General features: G+C 47.9%; 1 long non-coding RNA gene across 1 annotated transcript in view; it reads left to right on the top strand.

Annotated features, from left to right (window-relative positions):
* Nucleotides 1-815: 815 nt before the first annotated feature.
* LOC144223703 (uncharacterized) overlaps nt 816-9,214 on the top strand; it is a 10,193-nt gene continuing 1,794 nt past the window's right edge. The window contains exons 1-2 of the long non-coding RNA XR_013332793.1: nt 816-877; nt 7,052-7,183. This is a non-coding gene — a long non-coding RNA (uncharacterized LOC144223703). The remainder of the gene's footprint in view (nt 878-7,051; nt 7,184-9,214) is intronic.

The raw sequence follows: 9,214 nt of genomic DNA, 5'->3' as shown, positions 1-9,214 counted from the left end.
ACTCAGGCCTTGTGAAACCTGCTGCAGGCTGGCCACACAGCTAGCATTTCCTTCATTAATCCTGGTTGCAATGATGCTATTCTTTATTTTCCCAGGTTTGACGTCATGTCCCTCTTCTTCCTGAATTAAGCAAATAAAGAAGCATTTGCCCAGATGGAGTGCCAGAGTCACTCTTGATCTTGTCCTCTTCCCAACCCGTATGTGCAAGCAACCCCGATCATGCCCATTTTAGCCTCAAAATATCCTCTGGATGCACTTGCTGGGCCCCCCTTCCCTCTCCCCTCTGAACCCCTGTAACCACCCCCCTGTTCTCGTTCCTTCCACTCTTGCCTCTCTCTTCCAGTCCATTCCTCACAGAGCGACCAGATGCTGAGAAACCTAAACCTCATGATGCTTCTATTCTGAGTAAAACCCACTGTGCCTTCCCTGTGCCCTCAGAATGTAATCCAAACTGTTTTCTTCTGTCCATATGCCCTGTGCCTTCTGGTCTCTCTTCCTTCTCTCTTTCATCTCCTGTTTCTCCTTTCTCCATGCTCTCGGGGCGTTGTCCTCTCCTTTGATTCCTCCCAATGCCAAGTTCTTCTCTGCTTGAGATCACTGCAGACGCCGTTTGCTCTGCCAGCATGCCCTTCCCCAAGCTGTTGGCATGACTGAATCCGTCTCAGCTTTTAGGTGTCAGCTTAAATGTAATCCTCCCCAAGGGGAAGCCCAATCCAAAGTGGGCATTTCCTGTTATTCTCTCTTTTGCATTTTGATTATTTTTTATAGCACTTGCTGTTTTATTCATCTGAAGTCTCTCCTTTCCTTTCCAGACTATAAGCTCCATGCGAGCAAGGACCAAACAGGGTTTATCCACTACTGTGCAACTAGCTCTCAGGTTAGTACCTGACAGACACATGGCAGACATTACAGTCTATTAAATAGAGTTTTTTAAAAAATATTTTTTAAATTTGTTTCTAGGAGAGAGAGAGAGACAGTGTGAGCAGGGGAGGGTCAGAGAGAGAGGGAGACACAGGCTCCAAAACAGGCTCCAGGCTCTGAGCTGGCAGTCAGCACAGAGCCCGATGCGGGGCGCGAACCCACGGACCGTGAGATCATGACCTAAGCTAAAGTCGGACGCTCAACTAACTAAGCCACCCAGGCGCCCCTAAATAGAGTTTTGACAATGAATGAATGGATGCACGAATGAATGAGGAGTCCTTGAATTCTTTTCACCTGTTCCCTTTCAGCCAAAATGATACGCCTTTTAAATACTGTATGAACTCCCTTCCTCCTTCCCTAACTTCACTCCCTCCGTTTGTGCTTATTTGGTGGGAACTTTCCATGTACATCTAATGATGTAGATGTTCACTTCCCCACAATGGTAACGTTATCTTTATTTGAAAGTTATCAACTCATACCCTCTTCTATTCAGCATTCAACTGACAAGCCAAAAAGAAGCAAGTCCTCTGCAGTAAACCCCAAACTGTGAAAATCCAGCCTTTAAGGTTCCCATTCAGATTGGTTTTTAATATTTTCTCACAGTCCTAATAGGCAGGAGGATCTGGTCTCCAAATCTGCCGCTAATTAGATGTTATTTCTTTTGTTGGTGGGAAAGGGTGCTGCTGAACTCCATTAAGCATTGGACCTCTTCTACCAGAGCTCAAGAAGGGAATTTAAATCAAACCTCAGGTTCTTATTTTTAATACATTCATTAATTGCAGAGTGTCAGTCCTGTGAGCACTTGTGAGTGCCCACGTGCACACACAGACATCTTGCTTCCTGTGTGTGGGCTCACTCACCCACAGCCACCATCGGATATAATGTGTCTCCTTCCAGGCAAAGCAGGAAGTACACTTTCCTTGGTGTCTTGCTAAGAGCCTGATGGATGCCCAAAGGGGTCCATTTTTAGGGGATCTTCTTTACAAGATCCAGAAACTCTGGGAGCCTGGGATTCCTTTAGCTCTTCTTGGATTGCCTGTCTAGAATCCCAGCCCCCGGAAGCTTGGGAGAGGCCCCAGTAGCTCATAGATGGCTCCCATCAGCATCAAGGGACTTTGTTCAGCTTAATTCATCCTGTCAGATAGTATACCTGAACCTGCCCTTCCAAGGACCCTTCCACAAATTCCAGAGGGCCAAAGTCAGTGTTGACCTTATCGAACTTGTAAGTATGGTGTATTTGCTCTACTAAGTAATTATTCATTATTGACTCATTCCTGTTCCATGTCGCCTGTGGGCCCGGCAGCAATATGCTGGGAGTGTAGACATCAGCAAGATGGTCAGTCACAGTACTGCTCATGCGCTGTTTCTAAGACCTGCCCTTTCTGTCTTACACAGCCTATTGGCTGAGTGCCCTTAAGGATCCTTAAGCTCAGCTCGTCATGTCCTTATCATTTGTTTACAATATGTTCAGCTATCTCAAAAACACGCCTGCCCTGATTTATAGATATCTTGCCACTTTATGTATGTATGTATGTATGCATGTATGTATGTATGTATGTATCTGTGTATTTATTTATTCTGGCTCAACTCGAACTGCCTGCCAGGCTCTTCCTTTGTGGTCTCAGGCACCCCACATCTGATGGAAGGTTGAAGTGCAGATTTAATCTCAGGCTTATCCTCAAGGCCAACACAGGGGATTTCCGGGATGATAGGCAGACTATTGTTAGTGACTCATTCTCATTTTCCTTGGAGTTGTCCTCTGAAAGGCTCATAGTTTTATACATATGATATATGATATATAATATAAGTATCAGGTACATGTGTATAATTTGTATATAACTCTGGCTCTCTCTCTGTATCTGGGAGCTCTCTCCCATCTGTTGCAATGTCAGTACTAGCTATCTCCATGAAAGACTCCCTGATGAGTGCTCTGGGAGCTGAACTCATGATGTAGATGTGCAGGCATGCAAAACCCCAAGGGTTCAAGGCCTGAAGCGAGTGGGATCAGGCCATCAGAGGTGGCCAGAGCCATGTCCCTGAGGGGGCTTACACATTTTTCTGTGTTAGGCTTCTAGGTGAACCAATAAGCCTATCTTACTAAGTGGAGGATTTTACATTTCATGGGCAAGGAATTATGGGGCTTCTCTCATGAATATCGACCTGCAATAACTCACAAAGGCGTTTTGGGTCTTCCTCTTAAATATCTGTTTGTTACATCTGCCCTCCACCCTCTGCCACCATCACTGTTGCTTGGACACTGTAAGGCTCCCCAGCCTCCTTGCCGGGCTTACTTTCCTCTGCTCGCCTCTGATTTATTCTCCACACATGCGAAGCCATTTTTTTTTTTTTTTTTTTTTAGTGTTTACTTATTTTTGAGACAGTGCAAGCAAGGGAGGGACAGAGAAAGGAGGACAGAGGATCCAAAGCAGGCTCTGCACTGACAACATCGAGCCTTACATGGGGCTTGAACTCATGAACCATGAGATCGTGACCTGAGCTGAAGTTAGACACTCAATCGACTGAGGCACCTGAGTACTCCCCCTTTTTAAATGTGTATTTATGTTTGAGACAGAGAGAACGTGGGGCAGAGCGAGAAGGAGACAGAGGATCTGAAGCAGGTTCCATGCTGAGAGTGCAGAGCACGATGTGGGGCTCAAACTCACAAACTGCAAGATTATGACCTGAGCTGAAGTCAGGCACTTAATGGACTGAGCCATCCAGGTGCTGCAAAGCTATCTTCTAAAGCACAGATCTGATGGGTCACCATTGTCCCTCCATGACTTCCCTAGACCTCAGGATAAAAAATTCCAAGCTTCTTTTTATATATTTATTAAAAAAATTTTAAAACCTTTTATTTATTATTGAGAAACAGTGAGCGACAGAGCACGAGCATGGGAGGGACAGAGAGAGGGTAAGACACAGGCTCCAGGCTCTGAGTTGTCAGCACAGAGCTTGACGTTGGGCTCGAACTCACAAACCATGAGATCATGACCTGAGCCGAAGTCGGAGGCTTAACTCACTGAGCCACCCAGGCGTCCCAAAATTCCAAGCCTCTTTAACCTAGTCCACAGAATCCTTCCAACTTGACTCCTGTTGACCTGTAGCTGCAACCATATTCTTTCTTGTTCTCTTATACTGATGCACCGACTACTCATATCCCAAGCTTGCTCTTATTTCAGGTTTTTTAGCATGCTGCATTTGTGCCTGAAGCTTCCTGACCTCCCCTCCCTAATTCATAGTCAACCCTGAAGACCCTGTTCAGATATTACTTAAGGGTGCTGGGACAGAGCACTCAATGCCTTTCTCTACTATCACCTCCTTTCCCGACAATCGTCCCCAGAGCCTTCTGGTATCCCTATGTTGGGCCATTGCCACAGCCTACGCTAATTGCCTGCTTAATTTTCTGTTCTCCTTGCTGGAATGTAAGACCCTTGATACCCCGATTCCCTCCTATTCATTATTCTGTCCCCGGTTGCTAACAAGTTCCCAGCTCAGAGGAGGGAAGGACTCAGTAAGTACTGAATTAATTCACTCATGAATAAATTTGTTGGGGTGGATACATCCCAGGTCTTGATGTCCGGGATGGGCTTGATAAAGCAGGTGACATGGTAAGAAAAAAGCCTAGGCAGGAAGTCACGAGTATGGAGTTCTTTGTAAACTTGGGCAAGCCACTTCTTCTCTCTGTACAGAACTTCAGTTTTTCCCACATATAAAATCCTGGAATCTAAATCCCAGAGGTCCTTTTCAACTTTTTGTGGTCCATGGGGCTACCTCAAACGTGTTCTCTTTGAGGATTACTCTTATTCCTCTGTGTTGCCTATAAGAGCTATCCAAAGGCTATCATACCCCGATGGACCCTCTTAAAATCCATAAATAGAATTAAGGACAAAATAAGCAACAAGGCTGCTTTGGTCACAACGGGGCTTAGTCCTCAAAGCCCCATTGCCAGTGCCTCTCACCGACATCTCCCAGGGACTGAGGACCTCCTGCCTTTAGCCTCCTAATTGGTATCCTGAGGCTTTTCTATGGCCATTCCACCATCTTTTCCCTGCAGAGCTGTTACAATTCCAAAGATTGGGGTGAAGTTAAGGCTTGAATCCAGGCCTAAAAAATGTTCAAACAGGTGTCACATTCCATGAATGAGCAGGAAGTGTCTAGAAATTTAGTACAACCCTTCAGAGCCCCAGGCCTGGGGCCACAGAATTCTGGGTTGCTGTGGAGGGCAGGGAGCAGAAGGCTCAACATTATTGCAAGGGGTCTACAAATCCATTTATAAATCAAGCATTATCTCTGACTAAGGGGCGCTATGTTTTGCAAATATACATAGTTTTTCAAGTGTACAACAGAGCCACGACTGTAAGTAACAAAGTAAACATTCATTTAAAAATAGCTCTAAATTCACACCAGGCTTCATGCGCTTTCCTTGCTCAGCGGATCCTACAAGGGACACGATTATGCAATGACTCTCAGCTGTGGGAAGGCCAGCGCCAGGAAAGACAGATCGGTGACCATCGCTGTACTCCTAGCACCTCGTTCAAGGCCGGCATGGACTAGATGCTCCATAGATATTTGTCGGGACTCAGGGACATTTTTTTTTTCACTTAAAAAAGGCAGGCTTATAGTTGAAAAAGGTTAGCAGCCACTGGCTACTCCCAAGAGTTTATAAAACAATCTTTTTGTGGTGTATATAGCCTTTAAAAAAAGAATTGCTTTCACATACATCATTGCATTTGGCCCTAAAGAATAACCTCGCNAAGCAACAGGTGGTGGAAACGAGCTTCAGCAGCATCGAGGGATTACAGCATTTCTCTCCTGTCCCTCTGGTAGCTGGAATGGCTCAGATGGGTGACATCTAGGGATGATAAGGCCCTAAAATAAGACTGGCATTTCATCAAGTCAGCTTAGTGACAGTCAGAATTACGAAGATAGTACAGGGCTTCTTGCATTTAAAAAGACTCTCTTCGTGTATCTCTAAAGTTTTTCCTTTTTCTGCCAATAAGTAGCGGTGGGGCAAAATGAAGGCTAATCTCTGTTAGGTAATTTTTTTTTTTATTAATTAGTTTATTGTCAAGTTGATTTCCATACAGCACCCAGTGCTCCTCCTCTCTGTTAGGTAATTTAAAGTGTGCGCTTTGGGGTATTTTGACTAAGATGCATGGTTTAAGGGTGGTAAAAGATGATCAAGATATGAAACCCAATGCACACCGCAATCAGAAGAATACTGATTAAGGGCGCCTGGGTGGCTAGTTGATGAAGCATCCGACTTCAGCTCAGGTCACGATCTCACGGTTTGCGGGTTTGAGCCCCGTGTTGGGTTCTGTGCTGACAGCTCAGAGCCTGGAGCCCACTTTGGATTCCGTGTCTCCTCTCTTTGCTCCTCCTCCACTTTCTCTCTCTCTCTCTCAAAAGTAAATTAACATTAAAAAAAAAGGAATACTGATTGAAATAAGGTGCATTTGTACAACGGAAGTGGGCGCAGTAGTTACAATGATGCAGATTTGTATTGGTGGGTGTGATTGACTACTTAAAGCAAATTAAAAGTCTTCATATCCTGTACAGTGTTTTCCCATTTGTATAAATTTGTATACATTCTGACACATGCATGGACACACCTAGGCTGAGTGACGGTCACCAAACATTAAACAGCTCTGCACTGCGGTATTCATGCGGTTTAGACTCTCCTACTTCTGTGTGTTTCGAGCATGTGTGATGAGGGGCAGCAGACGGCATGTTCTCCGAGTCCACGGCATTGCTGATCCTAGAGAGTATGAGGTAGCCCCATGGGGCAATAGGTTTGATTAGCTATTCCTCCATCCGAAGTCGATTGGGCATCCCGCTTCTCGGGATAACCGGGGACTGAAACTTGACTCACCACATGGGGAGCTGAAGTGGGAGCAGAAGTGACTGGACCACCCCTGCGTGGCTCCGGTTACAGTGCTCGCTGCTTCCTGGGTGCCCGATGGGCTCTCCCAGGAGCAGCAGGTTACCAGCCAGTGGGGGAGCCCATGGTCTGCCCTGCCCGCCTCTTCCAGGAGGGCCCGCTTGGCGCGCTCTGCCTTTGCTTCCCAGTCCCTGGGAGGCACCCACGAGGATGGGCAGATGGACATATCTGTCCCTTCCAACCTTCCAGGTGTCACAGGATCTGTGTCCACAGCCTCCCTCCTCACCAGGAGAGCCTCCTGGGAAGGCTCACCCTGACCAAGTGAGGGATTTGGAGTCTGAGAGCCCTGCTGTGTCCTGAGGACTCACCAGGCGTGAGAAGGTGGGTGGTCACTCTGCTTTCTGAGCCTCAATTTCTTCACCTGTAAAATTGGAATAATAATACTGCCTCGTAAGAGGAGCCAGGGAGATGCTGTCTATGGAAACGCTCTGTAGGCTTCACAATGGTCGTGGAGTCCGGAGATTGGCAAAACCCCAGGGGCTTTAGAATTAGACGTGGATCCAAAGGCGGCCCGGCCATGTACAGTTTGGGGACCTGGGTGCGGTGGGGAGCTCACACAGCTTCCCCTTCTTCTGACCTGAAAAATGGGTTACTCTGCTCCTTGCTCTGCCCTCTGGCCGAAGCCCTCCAGGCAGAGCTGTGATTTTGGTACCTCCAGAGAACCAAGGCTCAAATGAAGCTTTCTTAATGAGCAATTATTCAGATGTTGTGGGGGTGGGGGTGCCCTGTGGCTGGAACCCAGCCTCCCCTACTTTGTTTTTATTTTTACATCCCCGAAGCCCAAAACCAGCTGTCTGAATCACTGGCAAACAGCGCCAAAACAATTTTCCTGCGTCACAGGAGGCCACGGGCTCCAGCCACGCCTCGGGATGGTGTGCTAAAAATAGCCTCCCAGAGCTATTTTTAAGGCCCTGCGGGCTGTCAGCCACAGGCTGAGAGAGCAGAACTCCTCGTCGTGTGCACCGAAGGGCATCACGTTGACTCCTCGGTGGGCCTTCGGGTCAGTTAAGGAGCTGGACTCCAAACCCCGCATCCCCCTCTCCAACCACAGGGATTTGTCACTGTGCGAAGGTGACCGATTCAAGTGCAGATTTGCCCTCCCCGGGGACCTTGCCAGGCAGACAGAGCCACCATGACATCAGTTACATGCAACCTTTCCACACTGGACATCCTGTGAGCCACTGGCACGGAGACTTCCGCCAGTGACATCACGGGATACCCATCACTCATGTTTGAACAGTCATTTATAATTTTCAGAGCACATTCACCTCTATTACCTTCTCCGATCCCCATGGCACTTCTGCTAAATGGATACTATTGTCCCCATTTTATATATCAGGATAGTAGAGGACTATTTGCGCTTTCATAACACCCGGTTAGGCTGCAGAACACAAAACAGATCGTCTAGTATGTTTCACGGTGGGATGATCTTGGGCATCTCAACCCGGGCTTAGCGTTTCCTTCTCAGTCTCCTCCACGGTGGCCACACCCACACTCCACTGTCCTCTGACTCCTCTCCATGGATTCATTCATTTGTTCATTTGACCAACGTTTCCTGAGCACCCACTCTGGCCAAGGAAGGCCCCACTTTACTAGGCTCCGGGATAAGTGATGTCTCTCTGCCCTGGGGAGGTGGCAGTGTTAGGACACAACTCCACAGGGAGATGGGAGACATCCTGAAAGGCTTCAGGAAGGGGTCATCTCTGTGCAGGTGTGAAGGCTGAGTAGAAGATAGAAGAGAAGCTGTCCAGACAGAGGGGGCAGCCGGGGACAGGCAGGAGACGCAGGCACCGCAGGGGGCACGGGGGATCCCAAAGCAGGTGGGGGCGGGTGCAGGCAGGGGGCAGGAACCAGGAGGCTGGACATCAGCAGGGTCAGAGGCATCCCTACGTTGGCTGTGCGGGAGGCCTGGAGGGGAAAGAGGCTGGGGGGGAAGGAGGCCATGTTGGAGGCTGTTTAATAGCTCAGGTGAGACAGGCTGGGGGCCTGGCCTGAGGTAGGCACGGTCCTGAAGAAAGATCCATGAGGCTCCTGGGTGGCTCAGTCGGTTGGGCATCAGCCTCTTGATTTCGGCTCAGGTGAGTCTGAGCGCCCCCCGCTGACGTCGCGGATTCTGCTTGGGATTCTGTCTCCCTCGCTCTCTGCCCCTCCCCTGCTCGCTCTGTATCTCTCTCTGAAAAATAAATAAAAAGAAACTTAGGAAAAAAAGAAAAAGAAGGATCCAATTCTAGAAGTGCTTAAAGAGTAATTAAAAGGCAGGCTAAAAATGAGTCACAGGGCTTGGTGGTCAGTGGATGTGTGGGGGCAGGTGGAGAGTCTGAGGTAAGCCCAGGGCTGAACCGAGAACACGTT

Source organism: Crocuta crocuta, unplaced genomic scaffold, assembly GCF_008692635.1.
Source record: "Crocuta crocuta isolate KB4526 unplaced genomic scaffold, BGI_CrCroc_1.0 scaffold70, whole genome shotgun sequence".
Taxonomy (NCBI): Eukaryota; Metazoa; Chordata; class Mammalia; order Carnivora; family Hyaenidae; genus Crocuta; species Crocuta crocuta.
Note: the sequence above shows the minus strand (reverse complement) of the source record. Positions and strands in the feature narration are given on the sequence as shown.